This window comes from Eulemur rufifrons, chromosome 16, assembly GCF_041146395.1.
Source record: "Eulemur rufifrons isolate Redbay chromosome 16, OSU_ERuf_1, whole genome shotgun sequence".
Taxonomy (NCBI): domain Eukaryota; kingdom Metazoa; phylum Chordata; class Mammalia; order Primates; family Lemuridae; genus Eulemur; species Eulemur rufifrons.
The window spans coordinates 15,319,789-15,347,376 of NC_090998.1; the positions used below are offsets into that span (position 1 = coordinate 15,319,789).

Here is a 27,588-nt window from a genome sequence, read left to right on the forward strand (position 1 = left end):
TACAGTCTTCAATCCATAAATATCCATTTAGCTCAGTATTTCTTACTTACAAAAAAAGAAATTTGGGACACAAAAGATCTATATTTTAAAACAAACACATTTATTTTTTTTTCTTTTTTTAATTTTTATTTATTTATTTTATTTTAGTTGGCCAGATAATTTCTTCCTATTTTTAGTAGAGACGGGGTCTCACTCTTGCTCAGGCTGGTCTCGAACTCCTGACCTCAAACGATCCACCCGCCTCGGCCTCCAGAGTGCTAGGATTACAGGCGTGAGCCACAGCGCCTGGCCAACAAACAATTTATATATTTGGAAAAAGATACATTCAAATCCCTAAAATACAGGACTAATAGAATTTCTAACATACAAGTACACTAGAAAACGTTTTTTCTTTTAATTCTATATGATAAGAACATAATTCAGAAAGCAGCACTGACCAGCCTTGGGATATTAGAGTCTATAATTACCATAATAACATCATTTTAGTCTTTTGGAAAATAAAAACCTTTCAATCAAAACACCTTGGAGTTCAAATTTAGTATTACCCAATCAAGCCCTTTGAACTCCAGCCATGTTACTCTTCATCCATAAGCTCTAAGTTAATAATGGTCATATCTCATGTATTCCTATGTCCCTAGTTTAAAGGCAGTAACTGTAATGTAAACCTAGTAATATTTAGTAAATCAGGATACAAAATGAAGAGACTAAATAAAATGATCATTTCCATTTTTAAATCCACTCAAAACAATGGTATAGAATGAAATGTTGACAATTTATTCATTCTAACTTGGCAGGAGCTGATCCGATGCAAAATGAAACTTTCCTTCAGATTACTTATTAATAAGAAATAAAACTATTTGTTTATGATGGAGAGATCTGGTAGACACCACCTTAACCAAGAGATCAAATATCACCAATAACAATTCACACTGACATTACATGCCTCCTAATATGATGCAAAAGGAAACGCACACCATCACTTACATAGTATTCTTTCCAAAATTGTTTCACCTGTATATTAGTTGTTTACTGCTGTGTAAGAAATTCCCCAAAACTTAGTGGCTCAGAAGACCAATAACAGTGTAATATATTACCTCTTACAGTTTCTGTGCATCAGGAATTCAGACAGACGTCAGTTGCGATAGTTTGTCTGCTCTCCTAGGTCTAAGGCCTCAGCTGGAAGAATCAAAAGCTGGAAGACAGAATTATCTGGAGGCCCATTCACTCACATGTCAGCCTGTCAGCTAAGACCTTAGCTCGTACTGTGTAACATCTTCATACAGCCTGGGCTTTCTCACAAGGTGGTGGCTAGGTTCCAAAGACAAGCATCCCAAGAAAGAGTAAGTCTAAATCACAAAGCATGACTTCCACCTTAATTCATTGGTCAGCTGTCACAAGTCCTTGCCCACATCTAAGCAGAGAGAACAAAGACCTCACCTCTCAGTTGGAGGAATGTCAGTCACATTTATAAAAAAGGATGTGAGATGTTCTAAATATATTAGTGCAGCTATCTTTGGAAAATACAATCTGCCACAACCTTGGAATCTAATCATGGAGAAACAAATCTATAATGTGGAACCTCCAACAAGACAACTGGCCTGAATTATTCAAAAAATCAACCTCATGAAAGACAAAAAGAGGTGGGGAACATTCTAGATTTGTCTAATAGAAATTTCTGTGATAGTCTGTATTTGTACTGTCCAATAGAGGAGCCATTAGCTACATATGGCCAGTGAGCATTTGAAATGTGGCTAGTGTGACTGAGGAAGCGAATTTTTAATTTCAGTACATTTTAATCAATACTGGTATAGATTAAAGGAGGCCTGTCCTGAAGAGAGAGGATAACTAAATGCAATGCATTTGCTTTGATTAGATCCTAGCTCAAACAAACAAAAAAGCTATGAAGGGCAATTTTCATATGACTGCAGAAATTTGAAAACAGACCATATGGCCGATGACAGTATTGAATCAGTAAGAAAATTTTTGAGTATGAAAGTGGTACAGTTTTTATAGGAAAATGTCTTTGTTTTTAGGAGATACGTAATCAGTGATGAAGTACCTTAATGTCTACAGCTTACTATCAAATGGCTAGGGTAAAAAGAAGCATATGTATATGTATACATGGGGATAGCGGGAGAACAAATTCAAATATGGTGAAATGCTAATAAATAGTGAATGTGGATGAAGCATAATAGTACAGTGTTCACTGTACTATTCAACTTTTTCATAGTTTTTAAAAAATTTGTAATAAAAGGATGCAGGGGATTTAAACTCACTTCTTTTTCTAGTATCCATCATATTTCTTACATAAACTATATATCATCAAAATTAGCTTAGGTTTTAATATTTTATGACTTGGTATTGTATATTCCCTACATTTTCTTTCAAATTTCATAATAACCAACAGAGTGCTATGATACACCAAAAATGTCCCAATAAACATGTTTTTATTAACTAATTTTAAAAGGAACATCTGTTAATTCAATTGGGAAGCAGAATTATTTCTTGCCAAATAAAGGTATATCATACCTTGAAGGTAGCAATTAGCTACCTTCCATAATATTCCATAATTTTGATCCAATTCAACACAGAACTAATTTTATGCAGTAATGAAATATTATAATGACCATCTATTACATTTAATATTTACTCATTAAGAAAGACACTAGCATCAACAAATTAAACTTTGGTACACTAAAAACAGTCCTCAGTCTCTTTTGAATTTCAGGAGGGAAAATAGAATTCCAATTGTGTTTTCATTATAAAATTGTGGTTAGTATTGCTTATATAGGCTTATGTTATATTTTAAAATAGAGAGATACAATTTATTGGGTTTTTTTTTCCTGAGAAGACAAGTTATAATCATATCTGGTTAGAAGTGAAAATGGGTGTGTATGCTAATGATTAATAGCAATATCTGACTGGGTTCAAACACTAAACTTTCCAAGTTGTTAAAAAAAAAAAATACAAAGCAAGGCAATGAAATAAGGAATATAATATTTAACAACCCTAAAGGACGGCACATGTGGATCAATTTCAAAATAAATCGAGAGACCACACTGATCAGAGAAGGCAGAAATAGGCTGGCCGTTGCCTTAGTTTTCCAACAATGGATCTTTGGGGCAAGAAAATAAGAGGCAGAGGCAGAGTTGACATGCAAGGCAATTTACCATCCTACACCACAGTTACTGTGTCAGCTTCACAACAAGGGGCCTCTGTTCCTTAATGGAAAAGACTCAGAGAATCTCAACTTTAAACAGTATTTATAAGAGAAGTATGCTGCTCTCAACTAGATGATAAAGTTAGAAAAAAAAATAAAGTCACAAGGCTATATATACACATGCTACATGGCATCCTCCTTTCTCCATCCCATTTTCAGCCTGGTATGAAATTTTAATGTAAGTTTTCCATACCATCAGCCAGTGTTCTAGTTTAGACTTCAAAGTGACAAACCTCAGAATTATTTCCCACACAGAACACACCTATCTCATGCCTCCTCCACTCATTTATGCCCCCATAATTTTTATAAAAGTATAAAAAAATTATCTCCCAAGTAGATTTCTTGCTACTATAAAATGATGGCTTGTTTTTTATTCACAATACTCAGCAAAGCATTTGTACAAAGCTGGAATGTAAAAAATATTGTATCAGAAAAGTTAGAAGTAGTTGAATGAGAGATCAAGAGACAACCTGTTCAAATCAACAAGGTTCCAGGCAAAAGCAAATTAAGAAATATCCCAGGATCAGCAGGAGAGGGGCAAAATATCAGACCAAAGCTATCAGGACCAAAGGCTGATTTTGTGAAAACTGTAAAACCAACAGGTCTTTGAAGACCTTTTCTCTCTATGGGTCTATAAGTCCTAAAGGTTATATTTTCTGAGCTTAGTCAAACTTCAACTAGATAAAGTAATATCTGAATCTCAGAAACAAGAAAGTATACTTCATCAATTTATCTCTTTTCAGTCAATATCCATGTCTGATGAGAGCAATTCTGAGGCATTAGATCCTAGGGAAAGGAGTTCAATTAAGACAATTTGACCAAAACCCTGACATCTTCCTTTAAGCTCTCATCTTGAGATAAGAACATAAAATCTCATACTTCTGGGGAATGATATAATCTCATACTTTTGGGTTCAAATATAAACAACTCAATAAAAAACAAGTATCTACAATCATTATAATTAAGCATCATCATTTTCAAGCACAATATCTCTCTGTAAAAATAGTAGACCATTAATCATTTTCCATTAAATTATTTTATATTGAAAGTCAGAAACACCCTTTTCTATAAACTGAGGTTAAGCCATATTTAATGATATCTATTAGGTTATAATTAACCTTAGAAGGCTTTCAAGTAATAGCATCACAGCCAACTTAGATTATCCACAGAAATGAGAAAAAAGCAGAGCTAATTTTTAGCATTTTAAAGTTTTTTCAATTCACAAATCAAAACTCATGTCAGCCAGACTATCTTTAAAAGAACCTGGAAAGGGTACCTAAATGAAATAAAATAGACTTTTCTCCTAAAGATTAATGCCTAGTAATGTGTTGCTTTACTTTATAAGTTATCAGAATGCCATAAACTGTACAAGTCTCATGCACAAATACTTCCAAGGGACAACGTGGGTGTATGATTCCATACTTGCACTTATCCCATATCAACTGCTGACTTTGACACGCTGCTCAAGCAGATCTAAGAGCAATCAAACGGTAGAGTTTAAAAAACAGTCTCTTGCTGGAGGGGGAAAAATGGAGGAAAAAAAAACAACAGAAGCCCTGAAAAGGAGAGAAGAAAGGACCAGGACATTGCAGCCTTCAATAGCTTTCAGTATGGTGGAAAAAAAAAAAAAAAGAGTTGTTTTTGTAATTATTAGAAAAAAGTATGAGACACTGAAATTATTGGGGGTGGGGAGAGAGAAATAAACAACAAAAGGCCAACAAACATTGAAGAAACAAATTTATTCAGAAGAGTAAGCTGTTTGGTAAATTAATATTACAAAGAAGTAATTTTCAAAATGTCTACATAGAGTTAAAGAAATTATGAAAATCTTGTATAAGGCAATAGTATTTTCATTTTAGATATATAGCTACACTGGAAGAAAAATTTGAACAGAGAAATGAATACTCTTCAGTAATTTGTTTCAGTGTTACTTAAGAGAGAGAGAGAGAGAGAGAGAGAGGATATAATGATGACCATATCCTTGTCCTAAAGCTGAATGAAATTGATTCTCATCCAGGTTTAAGCATATGAAATAAGACTCTGTGGAGTCATTCAAACATAACTCTAATTTGATTCTCTGAAACAGGCCATAATCATTCAGTATACCCAAAGGAATTAGTCTAAATTCTATTATATTCTACTAATTCTAATATAACTATCTATAACATTTGCTCTAACTTTAAACACCAGCTCTTTCATTTAAGATTCTCAGGTTTATACTTTTCACAAATTCTACGAATCAGTCACATAGCTATCTCTGGTGTTTAAATATATACATTGATGATGATGACAACAGCAGTGGTAGCGGCCGTGATTATGATGGAGACAAATAAAGGCAGAAGCTAACATTCCACGTGGGCCTAGCAAATAATAGAGAAGAACAAGAGATTGCATGATTACTCCTAATATTCTACTCAAAAATAACAGTTTGTATGGTGAATAAAACCTAAAGAACATTATTTAAAACATATCCATGCTAGTGGTAAGTTTACAGACTGGAAGGTGAATGAGACATAAATAGAACCATATAGTTCAACCCTACCTTTTTCACAAATTAATTTTATAGGAACAGACTAGTTCAAACGAGGTCTGGTGACTACTGCTCACTAATGGTATTTTACGCAAAACATCAAAATTTGTTTCTGCTATAAAATTTATTTTTAAGCATTTTGTTCTCAAGCCACGATAGGCTACACACAGAACAAAGCCATTAAATGACAAAAAGTAGCATAAAATGAAACACTCCTCTAGGACCACCCTACCAAATGGAAAACACAAAAGTTAGTCATACTTGATCACCAACACTGTTACTCTATTCTCTACAACAGTGAACTAAATGCTGTATTTTTTCTAATACATTAAAAAAGGTTTATACATACCCATCTCTCCCAGCACTAAATATTTGTTTCAAAATGTAACATGTCTTCTTCTTTGCTAAACATGGTTGTATAGTAAGGAAATTATGGTGGCTACAGTTCTTCTTTCAGGAATATCTGTCAAAAATACCCATTTGTCAGTTTTAAGCTGTCTGGAAATCTGTTTTCCCAATAGGATTTCCCAAAGTAAAAACACTTGAAGTAGAAAAATATATTACAGACTTGTCTTTCCCTAGAGAATAAAGGTGGATTTTTTTTGGTTTTTATTTTACAAGTAAAGTTTTCCACTCAATTGAGAGCAATGTAAAAAAAGTGTTAAACAGTATTTTAGAAATTAGAATCACGCTGTTCTTCCATTGAAGTCAAGAAGTGACCTAAGTAATAATCAAGAACTTATAGAATATTAGAGTTGGAAGGAGTCTTGGAAATATCCAGCTTTTTAAAAACTGTTCTGGATTACATTAACTACTGAATAATCCTGGGAAAAGGAGCAATTTAAATTTAAGCATTTTAAGAGCAGAAGTAATAATTTCTCAGCAAGTTACATGAAGGTGTATTTGCCAAATATTAATTAATTAGAATACTACTTTAAAAGTTGGGTTCTAGATACTTTATAGAATTATCAAAAAAGCCAGTTTTTGAAAAGAGAAAAAAAAAAAAAAAGGAGCTTTTTCAATGTTAATCCCAAACAAATATAATCTCCTTCCATCATAGTAGTGATTTGGCTATCCACACGCATCTACATAGGAAAAAAATTTTTCCTAGCCTATACAGGTGGATGGCTAACATTAAATGCTAACACCTGTCTCATGAAGTCATCTTAACATTGACATCAGGAAAATATGACACAAGGAGAAAAGACAAAAGGAGACGTCTGGCACTCTGCAGATTTTCCAGATTTACATATCTTTTGATTCAATAGGAAAAGGAAAAGAAAAAGAAAAAAACCCTAAAAGGACCAAAATGATTTCTTAGACATATACTATTTTAATTAGAGCATACTTTCAACATTTTATATATGAAATTAAAATCACCTGAGCTTTTAAAAAATAAAATAAAAACTAGGCACAACTACACCTGTTCATATTATAACTGCAGTAGCAAACAGTTCCCTTATATCTAAATCCTTTGTGAGAGCTATCACCCTTCTTTTTCATATGCCCCTAAATCAAGCCTAATCTAACTCCCTTTCACCCATGAAATCTTACTTTATGTTCCATTGACCAAGATTACATGACCTAACCCCAAAGAAAAGGACAGGATTTTTCTGTCTATAAAAAAAGTTAGCAAAATAAATTGAAATATGCTTAACAAAAAGCACACAAAATAAGAGATACAATCAGGCAAATATTATAAGTCATTCTACCATCTAATACAAAATAACAATTCTACTTCTGTAAATTTTATCAGACTCTCTACAATAAACACCACATTTAGTATACACATGTAATAAGAACAAGGAAAAAATAAATGAAAATTGCATTTTCAGGGACACATAAGATATTCATTCAAATGTTAAGTAAACTAAGCAAACTAGCACTATGGTTATTAATCAACTTTCAAAATGTTACACAAATACAAGACAGTATTATTGGCAAATAGTACAATAAAATATTTTGATGAAATATCTTAAGTATCATATCAGGAAAGCAAAACACATTCTAAGACATGTAACATTTAACATATAAGATGCATTTATGATTTAAAATAATCCCTGAAATTATTCCAAATGTCATGAGAATATTCAAGAGTCTACTGAATTTCTCAACAAACAATGAACATCCCTAAATAGTAACCATATTTTCAGTCCTTTGTCTAACAATAGCATCCACAAGAATCTGATTACTGAGCAAAAGAAATTGAACACAGTACAAAATTTTCCCAGCTTTCTGACCAAAGTCATATTTTATTATTCTTTAAATATTTTTTGCAGTTATTCTCATTTCATTCGTAGCACCTAAATAATACCCAAAATAGTCCCAGTGCCATAGTTTTTTGTAATTTTCATATTTTAATTGTATTTTATTCATTATAAAAAACTAGATTAAGAACTACCTAATACATAATACTCTAACAAGCAATAGTGAATCCAACTTACTTTAACAAAGATAACTATACTAAATGAACTATAAAAAGCCAGGAAAAGAATAAATAACATTATTCGTACTACTAAAAATATTTGTAATTACAACGGAGCTTGGTAAAAACAATGTGCTAAAGCATGGTTTTTGAGGCCCTTTTGGGTCTGGTTAATGAAAGTATCAAAAATATCTCATTTGCCTTACTCATAAGTTGGTTTTTTTACAAAAATCTTGAAAACTGTACTCTAATGACAGGAAAGGATAGAAAAGGAAAGGGTGGAATTGAAATACTCTCATCTCTGTTGGCTTTTTATTTCAAGAGTTCAGCTTTCTCATGGAATAAGTTATAAAACTTTAAAACAATAGTTTACTTATTAATCTGTGAGCTGTTAAAGAGAATAATCACAACCCACATTTAAAAGAATGAAAACTTGAAAAACAGGCATGCTTGCCAGGCGTTTTATCCTAAATTACAGAGTACATTTCGACTGTCACCATGATTAAACTCTTTCACAGTATTTCAATTTAGGCTCAGTAAAAACTGTGGCCAGTATTACATTTTCCTTTTCAGATTGAGAGTTGAAATGTTACTGGCACAAATCTCATGATGAAAGATGCAAGACAAAAATTTGTTTATTTCATTATTTAACACACGTCTTGAGCTTCTATCACACACAAAAGCACCACTCTAGGTTTTGTGGTCTGTCCAAAAGTAAAAAATCAGATATGGAGCCTACCTTGGAGAAGCTTGATACCTGGTATCAGGTAAGACACATATATATAAATTACAGTACATGATAGAAAATAAGTGCCTAAGAGAAAAAAAATTAGGAAAGAAGAAAGAAAGAAAAAAATATTAGGAGAGAAGAGGTAAAGATTATTCTATAATGGCAGATAAACTGGACCTTAAATGATAGATTAGATTTAAATATACAGATAAAGTCAAAAGATATTCCAAATAAAGACAAGACAGACCCTAAAAGCAGAGAAATCGGAAATACTGAGGTATACAGGTGGAAGTGCATAGTACTTCACTTGGGCTACTCAGTAATTTATAGGAAAGAGAGCAGGGAGGCTAAAGTTAAAATGAAAGAAAGTCACCAGGTTGTGGAGGGCCCAAAAGGAATCTTCTGTTCTGTTCGCAGTTTTTAAAGCAATGGACTGACATCATCTGAACTCAGCTTTAGGAAGACTGATCTGAGAGCAGTAATTAACATGAATTAAAATAGGATTGAGGTAGATAGAGACACTCAGAAGCAACAGTTTAAAAAAATGGTCATGTGGCCATAAAACAGTGAAAAATTAAACAGAAGGGACAAGGGCAAGGGTTAACTTTACCAGGAAAGCAGGATTTGGCAACCAACTGGATATATGGCAGGTGAAGGAAAAGGGGTCATAGACGTGTTCTTCTAAGGGGTTAGAAATTCTCCCTAGAACTGAACTAATATTTTTGAAGCTAACTCATTATAAAAAATTATTTCTGGCAGTACTGAGAGCTAATTTCAAAATAAAAAAGGGAAAAACTATTCTGTATAATTTAAGCATGAACTCAAATGAAATATCACAAAGAAGTTATCCCATATTTCCTTCACTCTTTCTGTCTTTTTTTTTTAAGCTTTAGAAATGAATCGGAGAAAACAGGGCTGGAAGTCATCCAAGTGACAAAGGAAACACAAAACTCAAGTGTCATCTGATCATAACTTTCCTTTTGAACTCCAGGCGTTAAGCCACTGAATATGAGAGTAAGCTCTGTCCAAGCGCAAAGTATAAAATATGGAAGAATGACAAGAGATAGAAAAATGGAATGGTATTGTGGACAAACTGCATCTGCCTCACAATGTCACCTACAGATGCTCTAAGAAAGCAAGCAGATAAAATGGTCAACTAATGAACAAATAAATTCTGACGTTCTTCTATTTTACTTTGTTTATGGGTACAGCAGAGACTACAAACCACTTTAAGCATTCATTCATTAAGTATTAAGACAAAAACTGAGTACATACTGTGCATCCAGCATTGTGCTAAGACACAAGACAGACAAAAGATTATTCAGACACATTCTCTACTTCCAAGTGTTCACAGCCTGGGTAGCGGAAAAAACAAGTAAATAAACCATAAAGCGCAACATAGTAACTACTATAAAGTAAATATGAGATACCACTTGGGCGCAAAGAAGGGATGACTAATTTTTTTTCCGGAAAAGTGATCTTTAAACTGTATCTAAAATAATGAGTAGTTTGCCATATGATGAGGATGACAAAGAGGAAACTCCAGGCAGAAAGAACAGCATGTACAAAGTCATGGAAGAGTAAAAGTGTGTTCAGAGAATTGCAATTTTTACAGCATGTATAGAGTGTAAGAGTGAAAACATGAGGCTTGAAAGGAAAGTATGGATGGTGTCACAGAATGCCATCGTGGTGTACCACTATAAAGAGGAGTTGGACTTTATAATGAGTATATGAGGAACCACTGAAGAATTTTAAGCAGGTAGTAATACGATTAGCAGCGAGAGAGGGAAAAGGGGAGGGCTCTGTCAGCCATTTCAGAACAGAAATCAATAGGACTGGGTGACCGATCACTTAAAGGTGGGACAGAACAGTGGGTAAGAGAGAGAAAAGAGTCCAGAACAATTCAGATTCCTAAGGTTGTCATTTGGCTAATAGTCACCCATTTAGAGAGACAGAAAAAGAGAAGCGGGGACAAAGTTGAGAAAAAGGCAACAAATTGATTTTCGGAAATGTGAAGTCTAGGGGCCTATGGGACATGCAAGTACAGTCAGAAATAAAGGAGTAGAGTTCAGAAAAAAGGCATCTGCTGAAGATAAAGAATTGAGAGTAACTGTTCTAATTGAAACAATGCGAATCATTAAGGTCACATTGAAATATAATGAAACTTAGAATGTAACATGAAATGAGATGAGGGCTGAGAAAAGAATTCCGGAAAATTTAGAAACTTATCAACTCATGAGTGTTCTGATAATGCACAAAACCACGGGCACAAACTCAAGAGCACTAGCTCTCGCTGGTACCTACAGATGGTGCTAGAACTTACTTGAGAAGAGTCTTAGTATGGAAAAAATTTTAGATACCTATTCCATCCCAAAAAGCAGAGCTTCTGAATTAATATCTAAGTGTACACAGATAACAAAAGAGAGAGAGATGTAAACCAGGAAAGGATAGCACCATGGGAGCCAAAGGAAGAGAATATTTCTTCATTTAAAAAGGCAAAAATCATTACAAATGTGATTCATTCGGCACATAAATAAGTCTACAAAATATTAGATACTCTAAGTGATGACAATTCAATAGTAAACAAAACACAGTTTATGTCCTCAAAGAGCTTACAGGTAAATGCTACGGCAAAATCAAGTAGGATAAAAGCTAAACATTTTTCCTTTTGGTTTAGCTTTTATAAGATTGCAGATGATCTAGAGATGTGAGCCCAGGCAACAGACCACAGTGGGCTGACTAAAGTAGGAGAAGTGAGGAAGAAGAAACAAAATGTATAAGCTTCTTTTCAAGAATCTTAGCTGGGAACAAGACAGAAATAAGGCAGTAGCAAGAGGACATTAAGAGAATATTTTCCAAATATGCAAAATACCATACCAAGAGACACCTGAACTCCAGGAGCTTACTATATAAACATTTCGACATACACATGTACACAGAAAAGAACACTTTAAACTGATTCCATAATATATTTTACAACAGAGGCCTAAATTATTAACATTCCATTCCAATATTATTAATTTTGATTATTAATGATTCTCTTATTACACTTCGGTTTAAGTCAAGTTGAAAATTAGAAGGCAATCATGAGGCCACAGAACTTCAGTCTTCCTCAGAGGAGAATGGAAAATGAATGGGTATACCCTGGTGTAATCTGGTATTAAAAATATGCATGGGACCAAATTATCTGTAAAAGAGAGATACATGAAATATTTTAGATCTGGATTTACCAGCCCCTCCCTTCAAGAGATGGCGGAGTAGGAAAGTTTTGAGGGTAGAGAGACATGATGCAGTAGAAGCAAATAAGTATTCTATGTACAAGTACTTATTAGAAAGAACATGATATAAATAAGTCTAGCTGACACAGCCTGCATCAGTTTTATCCTCCCAGTAAGAAATCTCGAGACATTATTTTGACAACATTTGACATGTATCACAGGCATACCACGGGAAGGAGAAAGAAGTCCCTATCTGTGTCTAGCCGGAATACAGAGAGACAAGGTGGCAATTAGGACAAGTCAGTGCCTGACCAAACAAAAATATCATATTAGTACCTATAATTCTCTCCCATTTTTGTAGTAGCAATTTATAACAAAGGCTAGAAATCTTATGGGATTTTAATAAACATAATCAATTACATGTGTACATAAATATTTGTTAAAAGAAAGAAAACCAGCCTCATCTTACTTGGGTAGTTGTCACCAGAAATGTACAAACTAATTTACTGCAGAGAAAAAAGCATGGAAATGATTCCACCATCTTTTACCAATACATTCAAGTACTACCTTAAAAAAAAAAAAAAAACTTCCAAAATAACTAATTTTTAGTATGTCATCAAATAAAAAAAATGAGACTCTCTGGTAATTATCTGCTTGTGACACAAATAAGAAGGAATAATCAAAATGAGGAAATAATTAAGTTTTCTTTTAGAACAGAAATGCTTGTATGTTATCAATTTGGTAAAACTACAGGCAGATTTATATATCTACCCCTCCCTACTTCTCTCCACCCACTCCGCCCCCCAACTTGTATACAGGCCTAAGGTTATTTAAGCTGACAGCATACAGCTATTACCTCTCCAGGTAGGTAGACACAGCTTGGAAAATTAGATCACAAGGTTGTCACAGGGACTCCAACCATCTCTCTGGCAAGTTTGAATGACTTCCTCCTCCCTATGATTCTGTTGTACAATGCCCAGTAGGCCAGATAAGGGAAAAGTTAGCAGGGCTTTCTATAACAGTGACAAAAATATGTGGTCCAAGTCACTAAGAAGGTGAGAAAACTTAGGCACTTTTATCCTTCCACAGCCAACAAAGTAATCAATGATTTGATAAATATTTATCTGGAACCTTCTTTGTGCACAGAAATCATTTTTTAGAAGTTCAGTGTCAATCATGGCCCAACATATACCTGCTGATTTAGGATTTAAAAGCAATTATTGATCCTGCTACCAAACAATTAAGCTCTCTGCAGTGCAAATAAAGAAGTTTTTGAAACAGATAGTTATGAATCTTTCATTCATAGTAGCTAACTAGAAACACATGAGCCAAACACATTGTGTGGATCATTTCAATGGTGTGTAATTTGAGACGTGTGTTAGAAAGCACTTGGCTCCACTAAAGAAGGAGTCCACATTTTACTTTCTTGCAAGTGAAATGCAAAAACAATTTCGCAACTTTACAATTCATATGGCAGTTTTAAAGTTACATACATTCAAAATTCAAGATAATAGACTTTTCCCCATTTCTCAAGTTTAACACTTTACAACCAGCTTGAAGTATTTAGTATGACTTCATTTTATGAATAATGACTTCTTCTTTCCTAAAAGTTTCCAGGAAAAAATAATGAATAGCATTTATTAAAAAACACAAACCATACTCATCTGGTCTGATCTTAAATTGACCTTAATAGTTAAAAATCTTTCACAGGTAGTACTGGTAATACTGTAATTTTTCCCAAAGTGCATAAATAACAAATGTTCCTTTGTAAAATTATTGTAAAATCATATGTAATTTGGAATAGACTTATTTCATAAATTCATAATATCGCACATTTAGAAAAGTGTAATACAAAATGTGAAGACATTTGAATAGAAAAACTGTGAACAGAAATTGAGAGAGAAAACCCAGAAATGTTATCCTAGAATTTGATATTGACCATTTACCTAGAATTTGATGCTTCTGTTAGGTTTTTATGCTTCTTTTAAGTTAGGCTTCTAATATTGGGCACTCAGTAAGAATAACAATCTTGCCTGTTTTGTTAATTACAGTATCCTCATTACTTAGTAATATAACTAACACTTACTAGGCACTTATTTAGTATTTCTTTATTGACAGATAAATTTCATTAACTAAAGCAAAGTTATTTCCTCTTAAATAAAGCCATATATGTTCAGGACTGTCAGATCAAGAAATTAGATTAGGTTGCATTAAGCCAATGGGCCTGCTAATGCTTTAGCCAAACCCTTAATCTTGCATAATTATCTCATATACACATATCACAAGAAGGATCACTGGAAAAAGCTGAAATGGATCAAACAAGATCTAATACCACAACAAATAAAACTCACCTTCATTTGTGTACACATTTCTCTCCCACAATTTTTCTTTTAAAACAAAATTTTGACCCAGTATTATCCTTTCCAGTGATTATTATGGTTGACAGCAGCAATAAAAACAGCAAGAATAATTAGAAAGGGAGGAAAAGGAAGCTGAATTGATCACAGCTAGAAGCTTTTAAGAGTTCTTTCAGGGGGGAAAAAATACACTTCTGGCTGAATTCTTTTCTCTGGCCTTAAATGTTAAGCCATGTTCTTAAGTCAGCTCCTTCAAAAATTTAGACTCCTGTACTCCTTTGGAAGAGAGAAAAACCTGGCAGGCTTAGATCAGCCACCTAATCTAAAAAGCTTCCCCCAAGTTCACATCCACTCTCTCAGGAACTAACACAGAACTAGATTGGCCTCTATGGATCAGCAAGCACTTGGTACACCTAAAGCCCAAAATCCAACTGATGTCCACATTAGCCAAATAAAGTCAATGTTAGCTAGAAATGTCTGGCTGTTAAATCTTGCAAGAATAGGAATGCTCGTGTTTAGAACTCAAAGCCTTTTATTTTACTTATTGAATATTTAATATATACTTTTATCAAATACTATATTGTTTCTTACAGCATATAACCAAAGTTCCTTAGATATATGTATCTCATGAACAGCACAGTGCTGGTAAAAATGGCTCATGGGTTCTTGAGAAATTTTAGTGTTTCCACTTTTGCTACTGCTAAACTATTTCTACATCTATCAGATTCTACCAACACTTGTTTTCCCAATCATTTTACTACTTTATCCATTAGTTTGGAACCCGATTTAAAACTTCATTCCAGATAACAATAGTATGATCATATCAGTTGTCTTTGAAAACCATAAATATAACATAAAATAGAACTGAGAGCCATTGCATTAAGTTATCCCATATTTTCAGGGCCTAGTGAGAGCTCAAAAAATCATGCTTCAACTATTCCATTAATTGCCTGGCAGGGAAAGAAAACAGAAATAACTCTAGGTAACAGATATAGATAGAGGGGTGAGATCTTAGAGATAAGATGAAGACACATCTATATCTGTTTGAAGATACAATACCATGGAGTTTTCCTATATAAAATTATTTTTTATGTTATATGAATTTTTATATGACTTAAAATATATTTTAATTCAGGTTCTAAAATTCCATACAGTAACAAAGGGTTCCTACAAAACAAAATGTCACAAAAATCAGAAGCATATATTCTAATATATGAACAAAACCATGGTGGACCTTTCTAATCAGTATAAAAACTGAATGATGTTAAGACACATTCCAGTTAAAGTTAAGCACTGTTAACCTATTTACTCTAGACAAAATTTCACTCTCTTCATAATTAGATTTTATAAATCATATTTCCAAAATAATATTCTTACTACCCAAATAAGGTGAAAGTGATGAGGGCTTCAATCCCTTCCTTGTTTCAAACGCTCTAGCAGCCTAAACTTAACCTTCACTGTCATAACCACTATGAATGTCTCCTTTATTCAGACTTCCCTTTCCATGACTGAGATCTCACAGGCAGTGAGAGTCAGAATAGTCATTGGAAAGATATCAAAGTTATGAAAAATACACTTGTCAATTGAAGTCATTTGAGGATTAAAAAAAAGCTGTCAGGCACAGGCTAGAGGAGGGGGAAACACTGGGAGGAGAGAAAGCCTACATGGTCATTTATCTGCTTCAAGATTTGTACAGGACTATTTTCTTCACAAGATCATGGAAAGTAGAAAATCTTAAACTTGAAAAATGTGAAATGCAGCCAAGTGCATGGATATTGTAGTAATTGATGCTGAAATTTTTTGTTTCAACAGTTTGGGTAAGAAACATGAAAAATTAAAATAACATGAAAAGAAATATGATGTTTTAAACAGTTTATTCTATAATTCTGCAAAGATAGCAAATATATTAATTTACAAAAAATATAGACCTAGTTATTCCAAAATTTAAATAAAGTTATAACTTTTCCTATTATTCTTTATGCATTATTATTCAGGCTTGGTTCTCATGGATTATTCATTTTAAAACAGAAGTAATACTTTAAGCAAATCTAGGAATTAATACATATTAAAATCTTGAGAAGGTTATTTTCCTCAATGATCAAAAACACTTTAACACATTCTTCGGTCATACACATTCCCACACCTTTACATGCATGAGTATCATGTGAATAATGCTACAAGTATTGGCCCAATGACCAGATTTTTATCACAGAAAGGATTCCATTGCTTTTAAATTATTCAGAATCTAACAAGGCCCCACAAAAGAACTAAATAAAAGAACTACCAAAAAAATTAATGTCCTCTCTTAACTACAAGGATCTTGAGATGTAAAAAAAAAAATATAACACTGTAGTTTGTAATACACAGTAGTGAAAACAGACTATACAACAGAGGTTCTGATAACATAAATACACTAAAATAATAAAATAACTTAATGTAAAGCTTTTGAAATCAACATTCCTAGGTTAAAGAGTAATATTTTTAAACTCCCAAATATATACAGTTTGTCATAAAACAGTTGAAGTTTTGAGACCACATTGGAAAGAGAAATTGGAGATTACTTACACATGCACACAAACACAAATAAGCTGTGCATGCTTTTTATGGGAAGTAAAGGGGGGTTAAATCTACTATATAGTAATGTTCTAATTTCTTCTACATATAAAAGAAACAATCAAATGCAGAGTTTCCATGTCCTGACAGAAAACAAGCCCTCAGTTTACCAAGTTATTCACAAAATGAATTTCCAGAAATCTAGGCTCCCCCGAAAGAAAGCAAAACAAGATTTTAAAATGTGACAGACCGTCACTAGCTAAGCAGTGAAATGTATCTTCTCTATCATCACAAGTATATCTTTCTTTAAGTTTTAAAAGTCAGGGCACTTAAATTCATCTTATTGTGTATTCAAGTCTAAAATTATCATTAACCTCAAATGTCAAAATTGTAGAAAATTAGACACATTGTATTTAATGTGTTCTCAGGATGGATTGCATATATTTTTTTCCAGCTGTTTTGCCACTTGTACTTTTCTAAACATTTCCTAATGAAAAATATTATAAACAATTACAATATTACAAAACAATATAAATACTAGAATCAATAAGAAAAAATTACAGAATGTTTAAGGATCACAAACATATTTCAGACACTGAAAACATTCTATTGTTGCACTGAACCAAAAAAATCCCAATAATGTACATGTATTTCTAGAATAAGGAATAACTTAGGTAATATTCTAATGGTGCTAAAAAAAAGATTATCAAAATACAATGAAATTCAATAGTCTTCAATGAGAAATTTCAATAAAGAGACCTTCCCTTTAAGTACAAACTTCTCTTCTATCAATCTTTTTTCTCACTATTTTTCCTTTCCCTTTTTCTTCTCCCTTATATTAAAAACAATTTTTCCACTGTAGAACTCTTACCTCTTATCAAGCATACAATTCATTAAACAAATTATTTTAGCACATTCCGAAGTACTATGTTTCAGGTTCTGTTCACAAACGGTTTATGGCTTAGGATTCTAGATAGGCTCAAACAAGACTTGATCCTGCCTTCATAGGATATTATTCTTATGTTGCTATGTTACTAAACATAAGAATGGTTTGAGACAGGACCTCAGATTTCATTCAAAAACATGCACATTCTCTTTCTTAAGTCCCATATGATCACTTGAGTATCACGCAACTGAAAAAGAGCACAAGAATTGAGCTACTACATAAAGGGCTAGATTTAGAAAACCATATGATTGTAAGATTCATGCAATTCTTAAACAGGTTTGGTATCTTTGTTGTCTCCCACTATAATGTAATGAATATTGTATCGTTACTTATAAAAATGAAAAATTACTGGTTATTCAGTTCTAATAATCCCGTATGCTCTGAATGTGAGAATGTGCAGAACTTCCCACCACTCCCCTCATGCCAATCCATTCTGCACATGTCAAACGTATTCATCTTTCTGCCTGGAATGCCCTAGAGTCCCACCTCATATTCTCATTCTTGGCCACAAAAATTCATCCAATAAGGCTCAAGCATCACCTCCCCCAATAAAGACTTTTCTGATTCTCTTGGCAAAAATGAGCCTCCCCTTTCTCCTATGTGCAGGGATATAAATGTATACAACTTTTTTTTTTCCATTTAACCTCCCCCGCAACAACTGCGTCAATTAGTTACAATTATCATTTCCACTTCTTAGATAAGAATAATAAGGCAGATAAGGTCTCTCTAATTCCAAAGTCCACTGTTTGTTTTTTAATATATACTCCTGTTAGCTCAACACTGTACTCAACTGGTTGTCTGACTGCCTCCATTCTCTGGGTCTCCTGATGACAGAAGGCAGAGATCTTGTCTTATTGATCTTTGTATTCCCAGTGTCTGACACAGAACAGATACTCAATAAATACTCAATAAATGATGAATGAATAAACAAATGAAATATAATAATGTTCAACTTCCTGAGGAAAAACTCATCTCCTTTTAAATATTCTGTAAAAATTATAAGTGCAATTTCATTCAACAATCATTTTGTTGACTGTGTATCACATATGATGTGCTGTGCTTAACACATTGACTGCCATACTAGGAAAAAAAATTTTCCTTGGGGCCATGGTGTTTTACTACAAAAATAAAATAAAAACTTCGAAAAAAAAATATCCTTTCTAATTTAATGAAAAATTTGTTATTTTTTATTGTTTTCTACGCTTGAGTTACATGCAATTAAATTGTCAACATTAACTGTAACAATAAGAACATCAACAAGGTTTTCACAAACCAAATGTAGGCCCCAGGTTCAAAACTCGCCTGAGTTAAATACAACTCACATGGTAGTTAATGTGTTAAATACTATAAGGGATTTAAAGATAACTGAGACTCAGTTCTCTTGCCCTTGAGAAACTTAAAATTCAGTTGGGGAAAGGAATAAAGAACCAGTTAATGGTGTCATTACTTGTTTTATTTTTTCTAATCCCCCACAATTTCCTCTCTTTAAAAGACCCTCATTCTTTATAAACATCTTCCAACATCATACACCTTTGGTCAGTGGAATGGACATAAAACAGTCAACAGAAAAAAGGCTAAAAGGATCTTCATGGGGCCAGGCGCAGTGGCTCACGCCTGTAATCCTAGCAGTGTGGGAGGCCGAGTCAGGAGGATTGCTTGAGCTCAGGAGTTCAAGGCCAGCCTCAGCAAGCCCTGATACTATCCTTGTACTTTTTCTTTTGTGAGTAGCAGTATAGCAAAGTAAAAAGAGCACTGATGTGAGTCAGATCGGGGTTCCCATCTCAACTCTGTTCCTTTCTCCCCAGGTGATCCACAGACAAGCTGCTTTATCCTTCTTAATCTATTCCTTATTTGTAATATGGAGATAAAGAGACCTGCCTTTAGGAGCTCTTGTAAGAGTTAAAAGAGATAATGTATTTAACACCTGCCACACCAAAGGTACTATTATTATGTCAGCCTTTCTACCTGCTTCTTGAAGATTACTGGTTCTAACTTTAATGTAACAATATAAATACTTCTAACCCTGTCTTATTCCAACAGCAGTTGCTTATAACAGAATACCTGAAACTTGGTAATTTATAAAGAAAAGGAATTTATTTCTTACAGTTATGGAGGTTGAGGGACACATCTCCTTAGAGCCTTCTTGCTGGTGGGAACTCTCCAAGAGTCACAAGGCAGTGCAGGGTGTCACACAGTTCACGTGCTCACTCAAGTCTTTTCCTCTTCTTACAAAGCCACCAGCCCTACTCCCATAACCCATTAATTCATGAATGGGCTACGTCATTCATGAGGGCAAAACCCTCATGACCCAATCAGCTCTTAAAGTCCCCACCTCTAAATCCTGCCACATTAGGAATTAAATTTCAACATGGATTTGAAGGTACAAATATTCAAACCATAGCAGAGCCCAATATCAATAACATAAAATGTTTAGTGAAAGAGAGGTACAGTTGACTCTTGAATAACACAGGTTTGAACTATGCAGGTCTACTCATACGTGAATTTTTTTCAATAAACATCTGGGAAAAAATTTTTAGAGATTTATGACGATTTGAAAAAAACTCCCAAACTGTATAGCCTAGGAATAACCAAAAAAAAAATCAAGAAAAAATTAGGTATGTCATGAATGCATAAAATACATGTATATACTAGTCTATTTTATCATTTGCCACCATAAAATATATACAAATCTATTATAAAAAGTTAAAATTTATCAAAACAAATGCACACATTTACAGACCCTACGTGGTACCATTTGCAGTCAAGAGAAATGTAAACAAACATAAAAATACAGTATTAAATCATAACTGCATAAAATTAACTATAGTACATACTGTACTACTGCGATAATTTCATAGCCACCTCCTATTGATACTATGGTGAGCTCAAGTGTTGCAAGTTATCTCTTTAAAACACTGTGTGATAATAATCATCTCCACATGAGCAGTTCGTCTCTCCAGTAAATTGTGTATCATAGTAAAAAGTAATCTCTCACAGTTCTCCCATACTTTTCGTCATGTTTAGTGCAACAAAGTAAACCTTGAATAACACCATAGGACCCATATGAAGTGCCACTAGTGATACTAGAAGAGCTCTCAAGAAGCAGAGAAAAGTCATGACACCTATGAGAAAAAGTTTAATTTCTTGATATGTACCATAGATTGAGGTATACAGCTGCAGTTGCCCACCATTTCAGACAGATGATTCGTCTTGTAAACAGACAACATAAATACTGTACAGTATTGTAAATGTATTTTCTCTTATGATTTTCTTAATAACATTTTTTCTCTTGCTTACTTTGTTGTAAGAATACAGTGTATAATACAGTAACATATCAAATATGTGTTAACTGACTGTGCTATCAGTAAGGTTTCCAGTAAACAGCAGGCTTTATAGTTAAGTTTTGGGGGGAGTCAAAAGTTACACATGGATTTTCGACTGTGCAGGGGTTGACACTCCTAAACACTGAGTTGTTCAAGAGTCAACTGTGCTTGAAAAAGCCACTTGTGGCAAGATGAGGGGCATACGATAAGATTCGAGACCATATAGTTAAGTCTCAAGTTTCTTGGTGGTACATACATCATCTACCTCTTTCCAACATACACCCGCAAATTCCTTATTTCAGATCCTTTTTGTTGAAAATCAAATGTTATTAATTATTTCCTACAGTAAGATCTAAAATAACTGACAGATGTTACTCTGTACTAACAATTCCATTTTCACAAAGAATCTCTGAGTTGGTAAGGAAGAGGGAATTGAATTACATACAATATCTAGGAACCAATCTCAGCACACAATGTATGCTGTATTATATCTTAGTTTCCAAGTCATTTCTCAACTGTTTCTATTAAGCAACTTTGCAGAACATGTAAAAAAAAAAAAAACCAAACAAAAACATTTTCCTTTCTATTCTAAATCTAATTTATATAATGTATTAATTTAAAAATCATATTTACTTGTACTGGTACAACTAGAAATCCATATGCAAAAAAGTTCATCTAGACATAGACCTTATACCTTTCACAAAAATTAACTCAAAATGGATCATAGACCTAAATGTAAAATACAAAACTTCTAGAAAAGAAAAAAAAGTATAAAATCTAGGTGGCCTTGGTGATGAGTTTTCAAATTCAACAACAAAAGCCTATTCATGAAATTGAAAAGTTGGCATCTGCTCTGACAAAGACACTGTTAATAAAAAGACAAGTCAAACTGGGAGAAAATATTTGCAAAACACATATATGATAAAATGCTTATATACAAAATATATAAAGAACTCTTAAAACTGAATGATAAGAAAAATAGGGGCCAGGCACGGTGGCTCATGCCTGTAATCCTAGCACTCTGGAAGTCCAAGGCAGGAGGATTGCTTGAGGTCAGGAGTTCCAGACTAGCCAGGGGAACATGGTGAGACCCTGTCTCTACTAAAAATAGAAAAAAATAGCTGGGCATGGTGGCGCATTCCTGTAGTTCCTTCCAGCTACTCCTGAGGCAGAGGCAGGAGGATTGCTAGAGCCCAGGAGTTTGAGGTTGAAGTGAGCTATGATGATGACAATGCACTCTAGCCCAGCAACAGAGCAAGACTCTGTCTCAAAAAAAAGAAAAAAGAAGAAAAAGAGAGAATGTAAAAAAAAAAAAAAAAAAAGAAAAAGAAAAAGAACAGCCCCATCAAAAAGTAGGCAAAAGATCTGAATAGACATCTCACCACAGAAGATATACAAACAGAAAGGAGTGCATGAAAAGATGTTAACATGTCATTAGGAAATAGCAAATTAAAGCAACACTGAGCTATTATTATGCACCTATTAGAATGAATAAAATAAAAAAAACTGACAAAAATCAAATGCTAGCAAAGATGTGGAACAAAAGCAACCCACATTCATTGCGAGTGAAAATGCAACAGTACAGCCACTTTAGAAAATAATTTGTCAATTTCTTACACAGCTAACCACAACGTTACCATAAGATCAGCAATCATACTCCTAGGTATTTACCCAACTGATTTGAAAACTTACGCCTACCCCAAAACCTGCACATGAATGCTTATAGCTGCTTTATTCATAATTGCCAAAAACTGAAAGCAACCAAGATATCCTTCAATAGATGAATAAATAAACTGTGATATATCCATATAATGTAATATTGTCAAGCTATAAAAAAATGAACTATTAAACCACAAGAAGACATGGGTGAACTTTAAGTACATATTTAGATGATCAAGAGATCCCAAGATGGAATGCAATGTGTATGTAACTGTATTATAAATGCATATAACAATCTCACTAAAAAAGATAACAGGAAAGTGCTTAGCTAGCTAACTTTAGAAATGAGACTGTGAAACTAAAAGCAAAAGGAACTGCACATAAGCACTGTACTCTAGATGATAAAGTTGTTTCCCAAGGAGCATAACTTAACAATTCCAAAACTGCTATACACATGTAATGGAAATGAATAATTAATAAAATGCATGGCAGATGGTGGGAGCCGGGTTTCTTCTCAGTGTTGGCTTGAGTCTACAGATAAACAAGGGGAAAGGGTAGAACAATACATATGGTAATGAATCAGGGTTAGAGACATCAGTATGAATTCATATTTAGCTCAATAAGGATATATATATGGTTACACAGAAATATGTATACACACATATGAATATGTATCAATATGTTTATATACATGGGTTTGTATAAACACACATACTTCCCACTGTGTCATATGAGAGAGCCTAGAAACAATAACATCCCAGTAGCAACAAGCACACTTAGTGCCCAGATCTTGGTTTCTAATATAATTTCCCAACAAACGTAACCAGATTCCTTGGAGAAATGGCTGATTCTATGACTGAAACAGGATATATACAAAATGAGCCTGGAGCATCTTATAGTGCCAGAAAGTAAAGAAATCCAAAAAAAAAAAAAAAAAAACCTCTTACATTGATGGTGATATATCAAAGGGACACGAGATTCAAGCTGGAACAATTTGGATAACAAAATTAAGTAGCATTGGATTATGACCCAAAGTATAAAATACATATCCACAAGTCCAGATAAAAATAAGTAAATTATTGAGTAAATAAATGACTTTCTTCTAAGAGCACAGCATGAAAAGGAGGAAGACAGGTGAAAAAACATGATAAACACTACTTCTGCCAGGTGATGGATATGAGTATCAACAGTGATAAATCACGTTGACAGTATGTACCCCGGATATGATGAAAATGGCACCTTACCTCTGTGATCTTCCTATCAAAAACCTATAATCACAGTCTAACCACTAAAAAAAAAAAAAATTAGACAAATTCCAATGGCAGGCCATTCTACAAAATACCTGACCTCAAAACTGTCAACATCATCAAAAACAAGGAAAGTCTAATGAGCTGTCATAGACAAAAGGAACTTAGGAGACATGATAACTAAACGTAATGTGCTTTCCTGGGTAGTAAGATCCCGGAACAGAAAAAGGACATCAGATAAAAACTAAGGAAATTGAAATAAACTTATTTTTAAACTATTATTATTAAACTATTAACTTTAATAATAATATACCAATACCTGTTCATTAATTGTAACAAATACTAATATAAGATGTTAATAAGGAGCGAGGCTGGTATCATGGGGGTATATGGAAAGTCACTGTACTTTTTATGCACTTTTTCAGTAAATCTAAAACTATTCTATGCAGTCTATTTTTTAAAATCCCATTTAGGAATGTATCTAGAAAACACTGAAGAGGTTGTGGTAAAGCACTCAAGATCCTCACACTTCCCTGCATATATTCAATTTAAAATGTTTGTAACTATTCCATTACAGAATTTTTCTTAAGAAAATATTTTCAATCACTAACAGCTGCAAACAATTTCATGCAATAATTCCCAGCAGGGATGTATAGCCAGAGTACTTTAACTAAAGTTCCACTTTTTCCACTTACATACCTCTACAATGTCTAAAAGTTAACTTAGGTTGTTTTGTGATGATCCAAATCACTACCAAATATGCCTACTACAACTCAGAAAAGCTAAACTAAATTTTATATAAATCAAATCAGTGCTAAAATACTCATCCATTAGAACGTCAAGCATCTAAGGAGAAAACTTTTTAAAAAGCTATCATCTCCTATTCTGGATACTATGTTTCCTTACACAAACCATGGTCCAACTGAACTGCTGCAGAATTAAAATAGATAAAGAGGAAAGTCAGGGGAAAGCAGCAGCAGCAGTCGGGGGGGGGGGGGGGAAAGGGTGTGCAGTAGTGTAAGAAAAGGACTAGGATTTGAAATGTAACAAAAACACTAAAAGCAAAGAGTAGCAAGCCTATGTCTTGGCGTAGAAAGGGATTGATATATCTGAAAAGAATCAGTGTAGATAAAAACTCGAAAGCAGGAAAAAGCTAGAAATAAAAACAAGATGAAATCGTTACATTTGATCTCAAAGTGTTCAAAATTAGATATTAGGTTCCTGACAGGAAAAAAAGAAACATCACCCTAAGTACAATTTAACTTAAAGTATTCCTCATTATTAATAAAAGGCTGGAACTTACTATATAATGATATTCCATGACATTAGAAAGTGGAAAAAAATTATAAAGAGAATGCACAAAATATTGAGAACAGTGGTTATCTCAGAATAATGGCATTAAAAGCAAGTTTTATTTTTTTTCTGTTTTCCTGCTGTGAAGTGAATGATTTGTGGAATCTTACAAAGCCTTAATCTGTGTATTCTGCACAAAAGACATTCTATAAATACTATTACGTTTGTGATACATTCCACTCTACCCTTTATGTGCCAAGTTTGTAAAGAGTTTTTTTAACTTTCAAATTTTAAATATGAACCCATGACCAAAAATTTTCCATACCAGCCACTTAAGAACTACAGCAATATGTCTAGAAAACTCCAATCTCAAATAAAAAAAAAATCTATATACTAGGTGAGAGAGGATGACATTGACTTTAATTTCAATAGACTTAACTACCACACGATCTGCATTACTAGCGCACACTTTGCAGAACCCAAGGAGCTTAGAAGAATGGTATCTTTTCCATGAAAATAAACTAGAAGCAATACACAGCAGTTACTTTGAGGTTTGTTTTTTTTTTTTTAATACAAAGAAGTCTTTCCAGAATCCTAACTCTACTATCTTCCAAAAATGACAAAGCCAAAAAATCTATTCACACACATCTGAAGCCAAGTTTTATCTGAACTCATCCTATTAGTCGTTTTACCTATGTCCCCTTATTATCTGAGGCCAGAACTAAAATCTTCAAAATAGAAGCAATAATACATTTCCCTGAAACATATTTTGAAATGGAGGATTCCAGTTCCTAATGCTTTGCCGCTCTGCCTGTCTACGGATTTCAAATCCTAATACCGCCGCGTCCTGCCCCCAGCGAGATTCCGACAGTACTACGAGTGCTACAGGAAAAGAAGGATTTGACACCGCCTGAGAACAATCGGTGCAAAGATTCTGCATACAGGTAGTTCTTGAGAGGCGAGCCAAATGACTAAGAGCATCCGAGGTAGAGCTGGGTCTACACGAATGGGGAAACCCACTCCAAACACATTAACTGACGGCAGGAGAAAGGCCGTCTCCCCAAAAGTAAAATGGTGAGTAAAGTGGAGCCAGCTAAGAAAGGAAAGTCAACAGCAATTAGGGACTGACAACTATTCAGAAACAATGAGCTCTATCTTCATTTGAGTGGGTACAGGACGGTGGGACCGTGTCACAAAGGATCATTTTGAAAAGAACCCCACCCCCATTTGAGGGGTAGGGCGAGTGGCTCTCAGATCCCCAAGTCTGAGATAATAAGCCGTGATCCGGATACTCCGGCTGTAGTCGCCCCACGGACCAGATATAAGCGCAGGTGTACCTGCGGCAGCTTAGGTTACCTGCAACAGCACAGGGACACGGTGCATCTCCTCCGCCCACCCCTCCCGGAGCCAGGGCACGGCGGCCCGGGTCGGCACCGGCCCCGCGGCTCGCCAGGACCCGGCGCGCGGACGGCTCGGGCAGCGGCGCCCTCGCACACCTGGCTGCCAACACCAGTTGAAAGCAGTCAAAGTGAATGAAGGCGGACGCGGCGCCTGGCACCGCTCCGATCCAAGCACACAAAGGCGGGTTTTTAAAATAAAGGGAGAGTGAAAGCCGCCGGACCCCCAGACTGGCGCCTTGCACCGAGGGGCTCTTACCTCGGACCCGCCCTCGGGGCCGCGGCTTTCCCCGGAGGCGCCGAGAGCCCGGGCGAGGTGGGAGGCGGCCGGGAGAGAGCCGCCAGCCAGAACCGCGCCCTCTGGATCCTCCGCGAGCCGTACGGCCGCCGCCGGCGCCCAGCCGAGGAGAAGCGATCTCCGGGGCGAGCACAGCACCGGCCTCGCGCCGGGCGAGACCGCCTCGCTCGCCGCCGCCTGTGAAGTCTGGAGCCGCCCGCCCGCCCGCTCGCGGCCAACGCCAGCCGCGCGCCGCGCATGCCCAGTGCCCGCGCCGCGCGGCCGAGAGCGGGCTCCGCTCTCCGGGTCTTGCCGGCAGCCGGGCCGCCGGAGCGCCGAAGTACTCCAGCGCTGCGCGCGACGCGGCCGGCGAGGCCGGGTGGGCGGGAGAGAGGCCGGAGGATGGGAGGCCG

The 27,588-nt window shown here is 34.9% G+C and overlaps 1 protein-coding gene across 6 annotated transcripts in view; it reads right to left on the reverse strand.

The window, feature by feature from the left end:
- The window catches only part of EPS8 (EGFR pathway substrate 8, signaling adaptor), a 159,565-nt gene extending 132,181 nt beyond the window's left edge, over window positions 1-27,384 (reverse strand). For all 6 annotated transcript variants that reach the window (XR_011235774.1, XM_069491659.1, XM_069491658.1 and 3 more), the window contains exon 1: window positions 27,158-27,384. The gene's annotated coding sequence lies outside the window, so the exon portion shown is untranslated. The remainder of the gene's footprint in view (window positions 1-27,157) is intronic.
- Between the last annotated feature and the right edge of the window lie 204 nt (window positions 27,385-27,588).